This window comes from Xyrauchen texanus, chromosome 24, assembly GCF_025860055.1.
Source record: "Xyrauchen texanus isolate HMW12.3.18 chromosome 24, RBS_HiC_50CHRs, whole genome shotgun sequence".
Classification (NCBI taxonomy): Eukaryota; Metazoa; Chordata; class Actinopteri; order Cypriniformes; family Catostomidae; genus Xyrauchen; species Xyrauchen texanus.
Genome location: NC_068299.1, coordinates 42,770,223 through 42,790,883, shown reverse-complemented (window position 1 = coordinate 42,790,883; position 20,661 = coordinate 42,770,223). Strand labels below are relative to the sequence as shown.

The following is a 20,661-nucleotide window of genomic DNA, read 5'->3' as shown; positions in this document are numbered from 1 at the left end:
CGGGGTCTTTCCACGAGAAACATATTACACTTTTGTGTGTCCCGCCCCAGTGGAACCCGTTTTATTACAGTCCAAATATGCTTAATATAGGCGGCATGCTTAATATGGAGTGGTGGTGGTGTAGTGGACTAAAGCACATCACTGGTAATCAGAAAGTTGCTGGTTCGATCCCCACAGCCACTACCATTGTGTCCTTGAGCAAGACACTTAATCCAAGTTGCTCTGGGGGAATTGTCCCTGTAATAAGTGCACTGTAATTCGCTTTGGACCATATATGATGCGGGCCATAGCGAAGCCCCGTATCTCCGTATCTAACCCGGTCGTTACAAATGTAAATCTTCGGGCGCTCCCTAGACGTTTACAATTCGAGAGCTCGCTGGTGGATTGTTCCCTTCAATCGATTCCTTGAGTTTTCTTCAGTTGGTCTTAAAAAGGCTTTGAATTGTGAAAACCTGTCGCAAAACCACGAAGTTACAATTTGAACTCACTGGAGCCTCAGCCATTTCACGTATCGCTATTTATTGTTATTATATTGTTTTTAAAGCTCCTCTTGTCATAATAAAATTCATCATCCCTTCACTTGTCAACTCATTTCTAAAATGCAACGGTTATCCGGCATCATCAAGTTGGACACGATGAGAGTTGCAATGTCAAGTCACTTTTTCTGGTTGACTGTAACTATCTATATTATGTCTTTTATGGGCATAAAAAACAAAAAATCATTGAAAAGTCAAAAAATGCTTCCATTGTTCAACCTTATATAGATTTAATTATTTATTTTTTTCTCCCTCTGGCTTTTGTTTTTTTATAATTGTATGTGTGTTCTAAAATAATTTCTTTTGCAATTTTTGACACAATTTCATGTAAGACCTTGGGCATGATTATTAATAAAATAAAATAAAATAAATAACTAATAATAAAAAAATGATCTTTAAGGAAATCTGAATTGATGGATTGTTATTGTAATCGATGACTCAGCGATTGAACCGCGAAGGGGCTTTATTGGATTTCGCAGATTTCATTTCAAAGGACAAAACGCCCCTAACAAGTGTGTCATCTCAAGATATGTGTGGCAAGATTCGATGCCGTTTGTATTCTTAAAAGTTTCCAAGTCCTTCGGTTATTTCCTGATGCATTTGTTTTTGGAACAATTTCTTTAATATTTACTGGACTCAAGTCTGCTCTGCTCGCAACAAAATAATCTCCTCCTCACAAGCATGGCCCGATAAGTTTCATGAAATGATAATAATAATAATAAAGGATTGAGTTTATCCCACCCAACAATTCCTACAAAAACGTTTCAGCGTTCTTGTGAAAAATGCATTCATTACCACAGTCGTGAATTCATGCAAATCTTAAAGACCTGTATGTGACTTTTTAAACCACTCACAACCTACGTGCAAAAGACTCTTCTACCTTTTCAGCGCTACATTTCCATTGCTCTCTTCTTCTGTTCATCTCTCCTTGTCACATGAAAGCAGACGGAATTCTGAATTCGATGACACCAAGCTTGGCAAAATCGGACTGACCGTCCTAAAGATATATCTGTGAAACAATCCAGCAAATCAGATTCGATATGCAAATGAGGGTGGACATAATGAGGGTGGAAGTCGTAATTACCTCTATACCTAACCCTAACCTAACCCTAACCCTAAACCTAACCCTTAACCGCTAACCCTTACCCTAAACCTAACCCCTAAACCTAAACCTAACCCCCAACCCTTAAACGCTAACCCTTACCCTAAACCTAACCTGTTTGTACTTTCCTACTCTGTATGTTGCAGTCAAGAAAGAGCAAAAAAAAACAAACCCTCTACTGCTTTCTGTAGGAGGCAAGATAAATGAGCAGGCTGTCCTTTGCCACAGAGAAAGCTAAATGAAAGAACATCAATCAAACAACCAATTTCCAAGGATAAATAAATCCCAGTTGAGCCAGGGGGGAGTGTATGAGTTAAAACAAACAAGGAAAAGAAAAAGTTTACAGCACCTGGTATTCCCAGGAAGTCTCCCATCCAAGTACTAACTAGGCCCAGCCCTGTTTGGCTTCCGAAATCAGACGAGTTCGGGCCTGCACAGGGTGGTATGGCCGTAAGCGAGAGCTGCAGCTACCAGCAGGCCATTTAAAGCAAGCGCACTGCACGCATCCTTACGCTGCTCTCCCATCATTAAAATATGTCTTGTATTGCAGCTCTAAAAAAGAGACAATAGGCCCTTTCCTCTCAGACATTGTCTATTTCTATTTATTTCTCTTTTTGAAAAGGTAAGTGCCTCCTCTCTATTCATTCAATTTCACAGGAGTTGTCCACAATACCTTTTTCTGCATACCTGTGTCATAGCATCCATGTGGTTTGCTAAAAGAGGGCATACTCAGCTGCACAATTATATGCTTAACACGTAATAATAAGCCAGTGGCCAAAGAAAACTCTTCTCTACTTAAAAAATGACCTCAGGACGCTTTCTTTCGGATGTGTCCACCAAATTTTGGAAGCACTGCACTTTGTTTGTACTTTCCTAATCTGTATGTTGCAGTCAAGAAAGAGCAAAAAAAACAAACCCTCTACTGCTTTCTGTAGGAGGCAAGATAAATGAGCAGGCTGTCCTTTGCCACAGAGAAAGCTAAATGAAAGAAAATAAATCAAACAGCCAATTTCCAAGGATAAATATATAAATCCCTGTTGAGCCAGGGGGAGTGTATGAGTTAAAACAAACAAGGAAAAGCAAAAGCTTACAGGACCTAGGTGGTATTCCAGAAAGCAGGTTATGTGACTTACCCGGGTAAGTTTAGGAGTAAGTAAGCGGATAACCTCTGCTTTCGGTTCCAAAAACGGAGGTAACTTTCGGGTTATGTAAGTAACCATAGCAACTGACTCTCTGATTATGTTGCAGGGTTAGTTTGTTTCAGAGAGGTTTCCGAGCATGGCGTGCCCTTTTGATGAGGATCCTGTGGACGTAGAGGCACAGATTATACGGGGTTTTATTCGCCGTGAGAGGTTGATAAGACCATGTATCGATGTCTTTTCTTATCCTAACGAATATTTGCAGGAGCGCTATCGTTTTTCTAGGGAGTCGTTAATTTAACAAACCTACTAAAACCACACATCTCAAACGTAACAAACCGCGGGTCAGCGCTTAGCGCAGAACAAATTCTTTGTATTGCTCTGCGCTTTTTTGCTACGGGGAGTTTTCTCTACAATGTGGGCGAATCAGAGCATGTGGGAAAGGCAACAGTGTGTAGAGCCATTCGTACAGTATGCATGGCACTGAAACGGTTTCTACACACTTTTGTACAGTTCCCTGGCCATAAACCTGTGCGCATTATTAAAGAAGAATTCCACAGGGTGGCAGGTTTGCTCTCAGAAATTCTGTCATCTACTTCAATTAAATGACATTTCTTAATAGGTTTATTTTGACTGCACACACACACACACACGTAAAGGCTACACAGACTTCTTAAACTTGTAATTAATCTTAATTTCAGGGTTCCCAAACGTGATTGGGTGCATTGATGGCACCCACATTCCAATTAAAGCTCCATCTATCAATGACGGAGACTATGTTAATAGGAAGTCTGTGCATAGCATCAATGTGCAGGTAATAGCTATATTTTGGCTCCTTAATATTTGTGTACAACAGGAACTGTATTGCACTAATTGCTATTACGATACCAACCGTTACGGAGGGCCGATTACCACATGTAGATGTCCAATGACCACGAGAGTAATGAAGAGCAGGCAGTTGTACTAAATTGTACTATTTTACTATTTACTAACGTTGAATAACAATATTCAAATACACTGTGTACATATTCACTGTCAAAGGATTACACAAATGCAAAGAAAATGTACATATGAAGAGCGTAGGCCTGCGCAAAATAATAAACAAAATAAACAATGAATTATTTCAACAGCTTTGAATTTCAAGGATACAGATGTTAGCTGGTCTCATGATTAGGCAGTGAAACAATGATTGCAACAGTCCGTGTTAGTCTCTACAATTCTTTAAGATGTTCAGATGTCCGAATAGCAATGTGAAGTTGGTCGTCGAGATGCAGTCTCAGGCACTGATGTATGATGAATCCTCCGCGATAATAAATGCAGGTGTATAATCTAGGATGTGTATTACTGAGTATTTATCTCGTTGATGTATGGCTCTCAAATGTGGTTCTACAATAAACAAATAACGTAATAAGTAACATAAACTGAATAGATGAGCAATTAACACGGAAGAAATGCTGAAACATTACAACTCTATATATGGCTGATCACGTTTGTCACTATTAACATAATATCTCACTCAATCAAGTAACCGCACTCTCATATAACATGAAATATAATGTAGCAGCCATTCATAAAACTAAACAGTGAATAAGTGACAATAATAATATAATGAATACTCAAATGTAACTCACAATCTTCAATGATGCACATTGAATCGTCACTATGGAACTTCAGCGTGAAGTTTAATACCATCCACTGCCAATCAAGAGCACAAATATTCTTTCCTGCAGTTCACAAGGTGAAGGCGCTGCAGAAAGAGATTTTGATCACTCTTATTTTACTGCTTTACAGGTAAGATTGCAGGACCTCAGCTTTCCCTCAGGATCCGAACAGAAAAATTGATCCGCTCTCGCGCAATCTCAAATTAAGCCACACCTCCTCACATTCAAATCAATGACCAACATAATAGCTGCACAGCCCTTATAATAAATGAACACAAACTGAACATGGGCTTTTTTACAATTGGTGTTACAAATAATAAACTTATTGTTCTCCACAGGTAATATGTGTTGCAACCCACCTCATCACTAATGTTGAGGCAAAATGGCCTGGTGTACATGATGCCAGAATATTTAGAGAGTCATCTCTGTGCAACAAATTTCAACAGGGTACGTTTTGTTAGACAAATGCTTGTAGTCTTTATTACATTTACAAAACACCTCAAACATTACAGGACACTTCTATGGTTACTTGCTGGGGGACAGAGGATACCCTTGCCTCCCTTATATGATGACACCCTACCCTGATCCTGAGCCCGGACCACAGACACGCTTTCAACCTGTCTCACAGCAGAACACGGGCCAAGGTGGAGATGACAATAGGCTGTAAAAGTAACTTAAGACATTGATCTTACAACAGTTAAAATAAAATGTTACCTTTTTGGAGAATGTTTTTGTGTTTCATTTTGACTTGGGAAAGAGTTCTTTTGGCTCCAGAAAGATTACACCTTATAAAACAAGAGGCCTAAATATTTCTTGTCAATATACATTGCACTGTATTCTTAAGAAACTGATGTAGAGAAAAGTAAATGTTTGTCGAGTCATGCCACACGCTCAAAAAGACAATTGTTCAACTTTGCAAATTAACAAAAGAAAGGCAAGCATATTTAAAATGTAATTAAAAAAAACATACGCATTTACTCTGTCAGTTATTTTTTGCCAAGCCAATTGTCTTTCCCTCGCATATGCAGCTGTATTGCTTTTTTCATTATAATGGGCTTGAACTCCTCATAAGCCAACATTAAAACTTCTAACTCCGCTTCGGAGAAGTACGCGGCACGTAACTTTTCACCCTTAGTTTCCATGGTGACTCCTCAATTCGGCGTTCCATTGAAAATGCCTTTATATGTTCGCCGTGCGCGCACATTAACTCGAGGTTATTAGCAGTAGGTTGATTAAACTAACTCGACACAGGTGTTTTGGAACCGACATACCCCGAGTAAGCAGGTTTTGGGTTAATCAACCCATAGTTCAGGGTTAATCTGATGGTAAATTAACCCAGCTTTCCGGAATACACCCCTGGTATTCCCAGGAAGTCTCCCATCAAACAACAAATGTCCAAGGATAAATAAATAAATCCCAGTTGAGCCAGGGGGGAGTGTATGAGTTAAAACAAACAAGGAAAAGCAAAAGCTTACCGCACCTGGTATTCCCAAGAAGTCTCCCTTCCAAGTATTTACCAGCCCCAGCCCTGCTTGGCTTCCGAGATCAGACGAGTTCAGGCCTGCACAGGGTGGTATGGCCATAAGCGAGAGCTGCAGCTACCAGCAGGCCATTTAAAGCAAGCGCACTGCACGCATCCTTACGCTGCTCTCCCATCATTAAAATATGTCTTGTACTGCAGCTCTAAAAAAGAGACAACAGGCCCTTTCCTCTCAGACATTGTCTATTTCTATTGATTTCTCTTTTTGAAAAGGTAAGTGCCTCCTCTCTATTCATTCAATTTCACAGGAGTCGTCCACAATACCTTTTTCTGCATACCTGTGTCATAGCATCCATGTGGTTTGCTAAAAGAGGGCATACTCAGCTGCACAATTATATAATTAACACGTAATAATAAGCCAGTGGCCAAAGAAAACTCTTCTCTACTTAAAAAATGACCTCAGGATGCTTTCTTTCGGATGTGTCCACCACATTTTGGAAGCACTGCACTTTGTTTGTACTTTCCTACTCTGTATGTTGCAGTTAAGAAAGAGCAAAAAAAAAAAACAAACCCTCAACTGCTTTCTGTAGGAGGCAAGATAAATGAGCAGGCTGTCCTTTGCCACAGAGAAAGCTAAATGAAAGAACATCAATCAAACAACCAATTTCCAAGGATAAATAAATAAATCCCTGTTGAGCCAGGGGGGAGTGTATGAGTTAAAACAAACAAGGAAAAGCAAAAGCTTACAGGACCTAGGTTGTATTCCAGAAAGCAGGTTATGTGACTTACCCGGGTAAGTTTAGGAGTAAGTAAGCGGATAACCTCTGCTTTCGGTTCCAAAAACGAAGGTAACTTTCGGGTTATGTAAGTAACCATAGCAACTGACTCTTTGATGATAACCTGCTCCGGAGCAGGTTATGTTGCAGGGTTAGTTTGTTTCAGAGAGGTTTCCGAGCATGGCGTGCCCTTTTGATGAGGATCCTGTGGACGTAGAGGCACAGATTATACGGGGTTTTATTCGCCGTGAGAGGTTGATAAGACCACGTATCGATGTCTTTTCTTATCCTAACGAATATTTGCAGGAGCGCTATCGTTTTTCTAGGGAGTCGTTAATTTATTTAACAAACCTACTAAAACCACACATCTCAAACATAACAAACCGCGGGTCAGCGCTTAGCGCCGAACAAATTCTTTGTATTGCTCTGCGCTTTTTTGCTACGGGGAGTTTTCTCTACAATGTGGGTGATGCAGAGCATGTGGGAAAGACAACAGTGTGTAGAGCCGTTCGTACAGTATGCATGGCACTGAAACAGTTTCTACACACTTTTGTACAGTTCCCTGGCCATAAACCTGTGCGCTTTATTAAAGAAGATTTCCACAGGGTGGCAGGTTTGCTCTCAGAAATTCTGTCATCTACAGATGTTAGCTGGTCTCGTGATTAGGCAGTGAAACAATGATTGCAACAGTCCGTGTTAGTCTCTACAATTCTTTAAGATGTTCAGATGTCCGAATAGCGATGTGAAGTTGGTCGTCGAGATGCAGTCTCAGGCACTGATGTATGATGAATCCTCCGCGATAATAAATGCAGGTGTATAATCTAGGATGTGTATTACTGAGTATTTATCTCGTTGATGTATGGCTCTCAAATGTGGTTCTACAATAAACAAATAACGTAATAAGTAACATAAACTGAATAGATGAGCAATTAACACAGAAGAAATGCTGAAACATTACAACTCTATATATGGCTGATCACGTTTGTCACTATTAACATAATATCTCACTCAATCAAGTAACCGCACTCTCATATAACATGAAATATAATGTAGCAGCCATTCATAAAACTAAACAGTGAATAAGTGACAATAATAATATAATGAATACTCAAATGTAACTCACAATCTTCAATGACGCACATTGAATCGTCACTATGGAACTTCAGCGCGAAGTTTAATACCATCCACTGCCAATCAAGAGCACAAATATTCTTTCCTGCAGTTCACAAAGTGAAGGCGCTGCAGAAAGAGATTTTGATCACTCTTATTTTACTGCTTTACAGGTAAGATTGCAGGACCTCAGCTTTCCCTCAGGATCCGAACAGAAAAATTTATCCGCTCTCGCGCGATCTCAAATTAAGCCACACCTCCTCACATTCAAATCAATGACCAACATAATAGCTGCACAGCCCTTATAATAAATGAACACAAACTGAACATGGGCTTTTTTACAGCTGCCCCCAAATTCGGTAGACAAATTTGCCTGTAGTAAATCTACTACTGTGCATCATCTAAACCCTGCGGTAAAGCAGGTAATCTAATCAATCGGGCAACTGGTCGAGTGTACGTATGATCTTTCACTTTAACAACAGCAGTTCTAACTCTACCATCAGAGCTAGGAATGATGGATGAAACAGTACCCACTCGCCAGAGCTATAAGGACTACAGTTCCAACTGTAATGTTCTCTCTCTCTCAATTCCATTTCTGACGTGCCTGTAAAGTAGGCAGAAAGTCATGCACGAAATGCTTCCAGAATTGATCACTGAGAATCTGGCTGTGTCTCCACCTCTTCCGACTGAGCAGATCTGACTCAGGATAGACCACCTGAGGTAATGAGGAGTCAGGCCGCCCCATCAGCAATGAATTTGGAGTCACAGGGTCTGGATCGGCCACATCACTGGAGACATAACCCATATGTCTTGAATTTAAGATACCTTCTAACTCTACTAAGACCGTCCTCAATACCTCTTCAGTGACAACCTGAGCACCCAGTGTGGTTCGTAGGGCTGTTTTCAAAGACCTCACTTCTCTTTCCCAGGAGCCCCCAAAGTGAGGAGCACTGGGAGGATTAAAGCGAAACCGGATCTGTTCTTTGGCTAGTTGTTCTCTGAGAGTGGGTTGTATCTGACTGAAAACCTCTTCCAATTCATGACTCCCCCCTTTGAAATTGGTTCCCTGATCAGATAGAAGCTCGTAGGGCTTTCCCCTAAGTGAAATAAAGCATCTGAGGGACAACAAGAATGAATCAGTGTCCATAAGATCCAGTAGATCAAGGAGAATCGCTCGAGTGGTGAGACATTTATAGAGAATACCCCACCTTTTCTCTGTACGACGGCCTACTTTTAATGTAAGGGGACCAAAACAATCAACCCCAGTAGAATAAAAGGGAGGCTTAAATAACCTAAGACTGGAAGGTGGAATGTCTACCATCCTTGGAATTTCTGGTCGACCCCTCCACTTTTGGCACTCGGTGCAGTAACGCTGATGTTTCTTAACTGCCTCTCTCCCTCGTAAAATCCAGAACTTTCGTCGTAGCTCGGCAAACACCCGTCCAGGCCCAGGATGAAGTAATTGGGTGTCATAGTGCTTAATGAGGAGTTTCACCACTGAATGAGTCGGAGATAAAACCACAGGATGTAGAACATCTTTGGCCAGGCCGTCACATCTTCTAAGTCTGCCACCCACTCTGATCAGGTTGGAGTCTTTGTTATTCTCAGGTGCAAGTCCTATCAGCCGACTGCTGGTTGGGAGAGTCTTTCCTTCCTTGAGCAAGGCGAAATCTTCAGGGAAATCTTGCATTTGACAATGCCTCAGAAGAGTCAATTCTGCATCATGGAATTCATCTGCATCTGGTGGTTCTCTACTGCCGGCCGCCCCATGCAGGGACTGCACTGTGGCTTCCAGAAGTTCTTGATAGCTATTAAATTGATGGAAGTCTGGAATGGGAGGTATTGCAGTCTCATTAAGCAACCCACTGAATACAGGTTTCTTAAGCTCCTGACTATCATCAAGGGTTTGACCTTCAGGTGCCTTTGGCCAATTGCAGCTGGGTTGCATCAAGAAGGCTGGACCCTGCCTCCAGCGATTGTCTTGAGCCAGTTTAGTCAATGCCAAACCTCGTGTGATGTCATCGGCTGGATTAGTCGACGAATCCACATAGCGCCAGGATTTTGCGTCAGACAACTCTTGTATTTCACATACTCTGACTCCAACAAATACTTTGTACCTGCAAGAATCAGATTGCAGCCACGTGAATACTGTGGTAGAATCAGACCAGTACACAACGTTGTGGATGTCTAAAGTCAGCTCTTTCTTCAATACAGCACCCAGCTGTGCTCCTGTCACTGCAGCACAAAGTTCTAAGCGTGCGATGGAGAGCTGTTTCTTTGGAGCGACTCTGGATCTTGCGGCCACAAAGGCTACATCAATATTGTTCTGATCGTCCTCAGTACTCAAGTATGCAACAGAGCCATAGGCTCTCTCAGAAGCATCACAGAATACATGAATGCTGCATCTCTTGATTGCATGCTGGATGCTGGAGCTGTAACATCTGGGCTGAGAGATCTCTGATAACTGAGGAAGCTCATTCTCTCACTGTTGCCAAGCAGCCAGTAATTCAGAAGGAAGGCAAGGGTCATCCCAACCTCGTTTCTTGCCCCAGAGCAATTGCACAATGATCTTAGCCCTTGTAGTGAAAGGAATCAGATATCCAAGGGGATCGTATTGCTTCGCAAGTGTGCGGTAGATCTTACGCATGGTAGTTTCACCTTCCTCTTTCTGGTATGAATTGTATACCAAAGTATCAGATTTGCAGTGCCATATCAGTCCAAGGGTACGCTCTTGAGGATTGGCTGTTTCTTGGTTAATCCAGATCTCACTGCTCTTTGATTTTAGCTCAGACAGAAAGTGGTTATTGACTGTTGGAATATTACTGGCCCATTGTCGCAACTCAAATCCACCGTCCATAAGTTGATGCTGTAATCGGTGTACTAATTTCTCAGCCTGTTCTTCATTTGGTACACTTTTTAGACAGTTGTCTACATAGAAACTGTGTTCAACAGATTGACGCACATCATCTGTTGGTTCAAGGTAGTTCCCTACTTGCGACTGAAGGGCAAATGTAGCACAACAGGGGCTACAAGTGGTTCCAAAGGGCAAAGCTTCCCACTGATAGATTGTTGGAGGCTCAGCAGTATTGCCATTATGCCACAGAAATCTGAGGAAAGGCTTGTCTTCATCAAGGAGACAGACTTGACGAAACATGCCTTGCACATTGCTGCAAACAGCTACAGGGTGTTCCCTGAAGTGGAGGAGAACTCCTAACAAGCTTGCCCCGAGAGTAGGCCCAGGTAAAAGATACTCATTCAGAGATTGGCCTTGGAACTCAAAGGAGCAATTGAATACGATACGGTCCTTCCCATTATGATGGACCATATGGTGTGGTATATACCACGAATGAGGACTCAATTCACACTCCTCAGTTGATAGCGGGGTGACATAGCCTGCCTGCAGCAACTTCTGAATTTCAGCATTATAAGTGATGGCCCTTTCTGGCTCTCTGGATAATCGTCTCTCCGTACTACATAGGAGAGCCAGGACAGCCTCCTTTGGCGCATTCAACGGGGGAAGTGACTCTTTCCAGAGTAATGGGGTAGCGTATCGATTGACTCCATCCACATTAATTCTAATAGTCTTTTCTTCCACAATTCAGGCTTCTGAATCTTGACGTGAGCGTGTGACTACCTTATCGGATCGATAAGGTAAAATGTCCAGTTTCCACAGCTTTTCGACCTGGTTAAAGAGTTCAGAATCTGGTGTCACACAAGAAACAAAGAGACATTCCTGGGGCTGAAGACGAGGGTGAAGGAATCTTGATGGACCTTGCAATGTCCACCCAAGTCTCGTACACACAGCTGCTGGTCCTCCTCGTACACACAGCTGCTGCTCCTCCTCCTCACATTCAAAGTTTGAGCACTGATTCATGTAATGCTGGATGGTATCACAGAACGGACAATATATTTTGGGCTTCTCCTGTATCCTATCTGAGGACACTGGCCCTGTCTTTGTGTTCTCTACTGACTCTCCCTTATGCTCTCCTCCATGCAGACAGTAGTAAGCTTTCGAGGTGGGAAACCATACTTCTTATCTTTACAGGGGCCATGCTTCTCATAATCAAGGTAGGTGCTGTACTGGGTTCCCTCCACCTGCACGCGAACCTCATATTCAAGCCAATCTGCCAAGTCAAGCAGAGTAGGAATCGGAGTCTGAAGAGGGTTAAAAAATCTCTTAAAGTTGGCTCTTAGGTCATAAGGTAACTTAGCTAAGAGGCGAGATACATGAGAACCGCACTTCAGCTCAGTCCAACCTGGGCTACCCAACTGATTCAACATTCCAACTAATGCCCGCACACGAAGAGCGAATCCCTTGAATGCTTTTACATCACCACTCTTGATTGTGGGTCCGTCCATTAAACTGGTGATCCGCTGCAATGCCAGCTGATGTGGTTGCCCATACATGTCGGTAAGAGCTCGCATAGTATCACTAAAGGGAGAACGACTGTGACTGTAAGAATCTGCAACAAGCAAAGCATCTTCCAATTTCAAATGATCCATTAGTATTTGAAACTTAAAAGATTCAGAAGCGTCGTCAGGCAGTACGTTGCCTAAAGCGAGCTTAAGTCTGGTGAACTCTCGTGGATCATCAGGAATGAAATTTGGGATTGTTGGTGTAGGCCCACTATATTGCACTGGCAGTGGGTGCAAAGGACGGTTAAGATCTTGATCCAAAATTGGATATGAACGATCAGACGAATACAGCCGCCCGTTGCCACGATAGTGTTCAGTTCTAAGATCTTGTTGACATTGAGGACTAGAACGGTCAGCTAAGGCAGTTTCTTGCAAAGTGTGCACTCTTTCCCCATGGTATGGATCATGAAGATTTATAATGGGCCGATACTCTGAATGCGAATGACAAGTATGTGCATCTGCATAAGAACGACTGAAAACTTGATGGGGGTAGAATGGTGGATTGGGCTGCAACAACATGGCATCATCATACTGCCAATAAGGAGGATTAGACTGACTCTGCTGCAAACCACGGACATTAGCAGCTCGGTCAGGAACGTGTCGCGGTGAGTCATTCACACCTTGAGGAGGTTCAGTATACTGAGGTGTTGACTGGCCTGAATGTAATTGACTATCACTCAGTCCACCTACTCTCTTTAGACGATTAGTAAGATCTTCAATAAGATTTTGATGACCATCAGGACGTGCGTGCAGAGAATCATCCCTTGGAGGCACCAATGGCATATACTCAGATTGACCTTGATTTCGATCATCCTGATGTGAGGCCAAAATACTTGTAGCCATCGGTGTAGAAGATACCCCATCTTCTGCACTAAGTGATTGCCGTGAAGGTGATGATACCTGTAGTGGAGCTGACACAGGAGAACTAGCGATTATATCTGAGATGCGTTTCACATCTTGTCGCAGCTGCTTGCTCTCCTCTCTCATTTCACGAATACATGAGAGAACATCAGCATTCATCACCATATTGACCTGCTCATCTGCAAATGTGAGTTGCCTCTGAGGATGACTAACCTCATAGTCCTGAAGATACAACGGCTGTCGAGTAATTCTGCGTGGCCGAACCACTTCATCCTCTATCATTCCCTCCCTGGGCCTGGACATCATAGCTGAGACGGTTAGAGTATCCGGCTCGTAGGACCATTAAATGTACAACAGGAACTGTATTGCACTAATTGCTATTACGATACCAACCATTACAGAGGGCCGATTACCACATGTAGATGTCCAATGACCACGAGAGTAATGAAGAGCAGGCAGTTGTACTAAATTGTACTATTTTACTATTTACTAACGTTGAATAACAATATTCAAATACACTGTGTACATATTCACCATCAAAGGATTACACAAATGCAAAGAAAATGTACATATGAAGAGCGTAGGCCTGCGCAAAATAATAAACAAAATAAACAATGAATTATTTCAACAGCTTTGAATTTCAAGGATACAGATGTTAGCTGGTCTCGTGATTAGGCAGTGAAACAATGATTGCAACAGTCCGTGTTAGTCTCTACAATTCTTTAAGATGTTCAGATGTCCGAATAGCGATGTGAAGTTGGTCGTCGAGATGCAGTCTCAGGCACTGATGTATGATGAATCCTCCGCGATAATAAATGCAGGTTTCGAAGGTTGTTAAAACCGGGGGTGGTAGTGGGGATAAGCTCCCACTCCCTATAAAATGCCCCAATGGTGTGCGTCTCAAACAGCCTCTGACAACCCAGTCCAGCTCCTGGCCTTCCCGTGTGGCTTAGCTACTAAGCCCGGCGAAACCGTTTCCACTAACAGGAGAAGGGGCAAAGGCGGTCCTCTGAGCCTCAAAACCAGTCAGCTCGGGCAGATGGGGCTCGTCAACCTTGGATGGTAGCTCATCTAGGAGAAGGTAACTCTGATTCCAAACCTCCGCTGCCTTGCGGTATACCCCTTCTGGGGATAGGCTAAGGGAGTAAACCCTGACAGAAAATCCGGAGCTGGAGTCCCTAAGGCGGCTTGACATAGTACTGTCTTTACCGGCAACTCCTGCGGCGCAGCTGGAGCCAAGTTGTATCGACTTTGTCTTTCCCTTGGATTCTTCAGCCCATGGAGAGGGGGCCTGCTGCATGGGCAACAACTGGCTCTCCATATAACCCTGCCCAGGCTCTGTAGCTCCACTGGAGAGGACACTCCAGCGCCATCGCAAGATGTCGACTCAACACGGGAGGGGCAGTTACCGGTTATAAGCTCGTCCGATTGGCGAAGGAAGCGAGCGCCAGGGGTCCCCTTTGACGGTGGGAGAGGTCATCGCGCCTCATTGGACAGCCACCGCCCGCCTTAAGCTGGGCAGCCCCCAGCCAGTAAGGTGCCGTCCCGCCATGGCTCACCTGCTCCACTGGGTGCGTGGGGATTAGAGAGGCATCTCTCGAATAGTGGGCCACTAAACACTCGCACCAGGCAAGTCAAAGGAAGAACCAAGAAAGAAGCCTCCAGCTCTTCGTTTCGCTAGCTGGAACGTCAGGACTATGTGTCCAGGACTAACCGCAGACCTTCTGCAGATCGACGACGCAAGGAAGACGGCCGTCATTGACAGGGAACTATCACGCTTGAACGTCGACATTGCCGCCCTACAGGAGACCCGGCTGGCTGACAACGGCACCATCAAGGAAACAAACTACACTTTCTACTGGCAGGGGAAGTCCCCAGACCAACCCAGGCAACATGGTGTTGGCTTCGCTGTGAAGAACACACTTGTCAGTTTCACCGAGCTCCCCACAGCAGGCACAGAGAGGATACTCACCCTCCGGCTGTCAACGTCTTCTGGCCCAGTCAACATTCTCAGCGTGTACGCCCCAACCCTCTGCTCCACCGCCGAGGAAAAAGATGAGTTTTACCAGGCCCTAGATGAAGCGATATCCAGGTGGCCCAGCACTGAAGGCCTTTTCCTCTTAGGAGACTTCAATGCAAGAGTAGGAGCTGACCACAAGGCTTGGCCCACCTGCCTCGGAAGCTTTGGGAGGGGGAAGATAAACGAGAACGGCCAGAGACTGCTCGAGCTCTTGTGCCACCACGGCCTGTGTGTGACCAACACCTTATTCAAGTGTAAAGAGATCCACCAGGTGTCATGGAGGCACCCCCGATCCCGCCACTGGCACCAGCTTGACCTGGTCATCACCAGAAGAGCGGATATTGGTTGCGTCCTCCTCACCCGCAGTTACCACAGTGCCGACTGCGATACGGACCACGCCCTCGTAGCAAGCAAGGTGCGCACTACACCCAAAAGGTTGTACCACTCCAAGAAGAAGGGTCGCCCACACATAAATGCCTGCTGCGCCAGCAATCCTGAGAAAACCCAGCAGTTCATCAGCAGGCTGGAACACGCCCTCAGCGAGGGAGTGTCAGCAGATGACACCATCGACTCCATCGACTCCGACTCCTAACCCTAACTACCGGGGCATCTCCCTCCTCAGCATTGTAGGCAAAGTGTTCGCCCGCGTCGCTCTGGCCCGCCTGCAGACCCTCGCCTCCCGCGTCTACCCCGAGTCCCAGTGCGGCTTCAGGGATGGCCGATCAACAGTAGACATGATCTTCTCACTACGCCAGCTGCAGGAGAAGTGTCAGGAGCAGCATATGCCACTCTACATCGCCTTCATCGACCTCACAAAGGCGTTTGATCTGGTCAGCAGAAGCGGACTCTTCAGGTTGCTGCAGAAGATTGGTTGCCCCCCGCACCTGCTTGCAGTGGTCACGTCCTTCCACGAGAATATGCACAGCACAGTATGCTACAACGGCGCAACATCCGAAGCCTTCCCAGTCAGCAGTGGAGTGAAACAAGGCTGCGTCCTTGCCTCACACTCTTTGGTATCTTCTTCTCCATGCTCCTCCAATACGCCATCAAAGACTGCAGCGAGGGTGTCTACATCCGCACTAGGTCGGACGGCAAGCTCTACAACATAGCCCGTCTCCGTGCCAAGACCAAAGTCACAGAGGTACTCATTCGGTGAGATGCTCTTCGCTGATGACGCAGCCTTGACTTCACACACGGCAGACGGACTCCAGCAGCTTGTCAACTGCCTCTCACACGCCTGCAAGGAGTTTGGATTGACCATCAGCCTGAAGAAGACCAAAGTCATGATGCAGGAGCAGAGACCCCTCCAAACACCGCCATCGACGGGTACAGCCTGGACGTTGTTGAGAACTTCACGTACCTTGGGTCCACGATCTCAAGTTCGTTATCCATCGACCCTGAGATCAACAGCAGAATCGCCAAGGCAGCCGCAGTCATGGCCAAGTTAAATCAGCGAGTGTGGAACAACTCTAGCCTCACTGAGACGACCAGACTGCGCGTGTACCAAGCCTGCATGCTCAGTACGCTCCTTTATGGCAGCGAGTCATGGACCACCTACGTAAGGCACGAGAAGAAACTCAACAGCTTCCACATGCGGTGCCTGCGTCGCATACTGCATATCAAGTGGCAGGACAAGATCCCCAACACCGAGGTGCTGGAACGAGCCAACATGAGCAGTTTGTATGCAATGCTCAGCTGAAAGACGGCTGCGGTGGCTTGGGCATGTCAGGAGGATGGACGCAGGCCGCATCCCCAAAGACCTCCTCTACGGCGAGCTGGCTGAAGGCACCAGAACCACAGGGCGCCCCAAATTGCGCTTCAAAGACGTCTGCAAAAAGGACTTGAAGCAATGCGGCATTGCCCCCAGCGCATGGGAGAGACTGGCTGATGATCGCTCCGCTTGGCGACAAGCAGTCCGGCAGGTAACAATCAAAGCAGAAGCGGCACGAAACGACACTGCCGTGGCAAAGAGAGCTAGGCGGAAGCAGCGGCAACAGCAGCCTGACCAGCCATCCCCCTTCTCCTGCGCCCAGTGCGGCAAGGACTGCCACTCTAGAATTGGTCTGTACAGCCATTCCCGGCGGTGCAGATAGACGCACCAAGCTACACCATCGTCTCCCGAGACGGACGGTTGCCGACGACTACGAATAAATGCAGGTGTATAATCTAGGATGTGTATTACTGAGTATTTATCTCGTTGATGTATGGCTCTCAAATGTGGTTCTACAATAAACAAATAACGTAATAAGTAACATAAACTGAATAGATGAGCAATTAACACAGAAGAAATGCTGAAACATTACAACTCTATATATGGCTGATCACGTTTGTCACTATTAACATAATATCTCACTCAATCAAGTAACCGCACTCTCATATAACATTAAATATAATGTAGCAGCCATTCATAAAACTAAACAGTGAATAAGTGACAATAATAATATAATGAATACTCAAATGTAACTCACAATCTTCAATGATGCACATTCAAGAATCGTCAATATGGAACTTCAGCGCGAAGTTTAATACCATCCACTGCCAATCAAGAGCACAAATATTCTTTCCTGCAGTTCACAAAGTGAAGGCGCTGCAGAAAGAGATTTTGATCACTCTTATTTTACTGCTTTACAGGTAAGATTGCAGGACCTCAGCTTTTCCTCAGGATCCGAAAAGAAAAATTGATCCGCTCTTGCGTGATCTCAAATTAAGCCACACCTCCTCACATTCAAATCAATGACCAACATAATAGCTGCACAGCTCTTATAATAAATGAACACAAACTGAACATGGGCTTTTTTACAATTGGTGTTACAAATAATAAACTTATTGTTCTCCACAGGTAATATGTGATACAACCCACCTCATCACTAATGTTGAGGCAAAATGGCCTGGTGTACATGATGCCAGAATATTTAGAGAGTCATCTCTGTGCAACAAATTTCAACAGGGTACGTTTTGTTAGACAAATGCTTGTAGTCTTTATTACATTTACAAAACACCTCAAACATTACAGGACACTTCTATGGTTACTTGCTGGGGGACAGAGGACACCCTTGCCTCCCCTATATGATGACACCCTAACCTGATCCTGAGCCCGGACCACAGACACGCTTCAACCTGTCTCACAGCAGAACACGGGCCAAGGTGGAGATGACAATAGGCATTCTGAAGGCGAGGTTTCAGTGTCTGCGTGGGCTCAGGGTCACTCCAAATAGGGCATGTGACATCACAGTTGCTTGTGTGGTACTTCACAACATTGCCACAATAAGAGGAGAGAGGCATCTCCCCTGTCCTGATGAAGATGACCTAGAACAAAACCCATTGAATCTAGCAGACCACAGAGATGGCAGAATGCTTAGATTCATGTTCACATATGATTATTCTCACCTTAAGGCGATGCTCCTGTAGTTCTATTTCAAGTTTGGCCTTTTTAATGGCCAGCCTTTTCTCCTCTAGCTGAAGCTGTATAAGGTCCATGTCCATGTCAGTTTTTTTAATTTGCCTTAATAGATGGACCTTATACAGCTCCTTTGCAGACAACTAGGAAGGCAAAGTAAATAAGATGGTTAAAGAAGAAAATCTGCCACATAGTAACATTATGTATATAAGGACAACCAGGGACAAGTTCTTACACTGCTAAGATTACGTGTAGAGGTAGATGGACCCTCATCTGCATGTACATCCCCAGCTAGATTCTGTCACAGGACAAATGACACATTTTTCACTCCATCTAAAAAGCTATGCATTGTCCAGTATATGCATCATACCTCTGTGGGTCTCCCAGCCCTTTCTAATTCAGTCACAGCAGATGTGGTCTCTTCATCATCATTCTAGAGTGGAAATATGCAAGGTTACTTTTTCTGGCAGACAAAGTGAAAGATCTAAAAGCAACTGGTTCTTAAAATGTACCACTAACAATTGTGACAGACTGTGTGTTTTCAGGAGGATCCAATAATACAATGCATCCATCAGCAACTGCAAGAAAAAAAAGATACTCAATGTATAAATTACTAAAGTATGAAAGACACTGAATAAAGGAATTAGGAACATGCAAGAATAAAAAAACAGATTACTGTATACAGCATATGCTGTAAAATAGAATATGTATGCATAATGCACAAGTGAAACAATGACTGCATTTGGGAAGCATTTAGCCTTCTTCCTAATGACAAGAGTTAATGATCGTTTTGTCCAAACATATGACAAAATAATCATAAGTACTAATATGGTATACCTACATTGTACCAAGTCACTTGAGTTGTTGTGGGAGGTAGCAAAGTCTGATGAAGTGCCCTCTGGAATACCATCGACCACAGGGCGACCTTTATTAAGTGAAAGAGCCAACTCCTTAGATGGGGTGAGAGGAGGTGGAGGTGGACCACCGCCAGTTAGACGGGCCTCAGCCTTCTTTATATTAGCTATATAGGAAGAATACTGTAAAAGTAACTTAAGACATTGATCTTACAACAGTTAAAATAAAATGTTACCTTTTTGGAGAATGTTTTTGTGTTTCATTTTGACTTGGGAAAGAGTTCTTTTGGCTCCAGAAAGATTACACCTTATAAAACAAGAGGCCTAAATATTTCTTGTCAATATACATTGCACTGTATTCTTAAGAAACTGATGTAGAGAAAAGTAAATGCTTGTCGAGTCATGCCACACACTCAAAAAGACAATTGTTCAACTTTGCAAATTAACAAAAGAAAGGCAAGCATATTTAAAATGTAATTAAAAAAAATGTATGCATTTACTCTGTCAGTTATTTTTTGCCAAGCCAATTGTCTTTCCCTCGCATATGCAGCTGTATTGCTTTTTTCATTATAATGGGCTTGAACTCCTCATAAGCCAACATTAAAACTTCTAACTCCGCATCAGAGAAGTACGCGGCACGTAACTTTTCACCCTTAGTTTCCATGGTGACTCCTCAATTCGGCGTTCCATTGAAAATGCCTTTATATGTTCGCCGTGTGCGCGCATTAACTTGAGGTTATTAGCAGTAGGTTGAATAAACTAACTCGACACAGGTGTTTTGGAACCGACACACCCCGAGTAAGCAGGTTTTGGGTTAATCAACCCATAGTTCAGGGTTAATCTGATGGTAAATTAACCCAGCTTTCTGGAATACACCCCTGGTATTCCCAGGAAGTCTCCCATCAAACAACCAATTTCCAAGGATAAATAAATAAATCCCAGTTGAGCCAGGGGGGAGTGTATGAGTTAAAACAAACAAGGAAAAGCAAAAGCTTACAGCACCTGGTATTCCCAGAAAGTCTCCCATCCAAGTATTAACCAGGCCCAGCCCTGCTTGGCATCCGAAATCAGACGCGTTCAGGCCTGCACAGGGTGGTATGGCCGTAAGCGAGAGCTGCAGCTACCAGCAGGCCATTTAAAGAAAGCGCACTGCACGCATCCTTATGCTGCTCTCCCATCATTAAAATATGTCTTGTACTGCAGCTCTAAAAAAGAGACAACAGGCCCTTTCCTCTCAGACATTGTCTATTTTTATTTATTTCTCTTTTTGAAAAGGTAAGTGCCTCCTCTCTATTCATTCAATTTCACA

General features: G+C 44.0%; 3 pseudogenes; all 3 read right to left on the bottom strand.

Moving 5' to 3' along the window:
* Window positions 1-1,975: 1,975 nt before the first annotated feature.
* Window positions 1,976-2,094, bottom strand: LOC127618317 (uncharacterized; annotated as a pseudogene).
* Window positions 2,095-5,906: 3,812 nt separating this feature from the next.
* LOC127618319 (uncharacterized) lies at window positions 5,907-6,025 on the bottom strand (annotated as a pseudogene).
* A 14,317-nt stretch (window positions 6,026-20,342) lies between these two features.
* LOC127618318 (uncharacterized) lies at window positions 20,343-20,461 on the bottom strand (annotated as a pseudogene).
* Window positions 20,462-20,661: the final 200 nt, after the last annotated feature.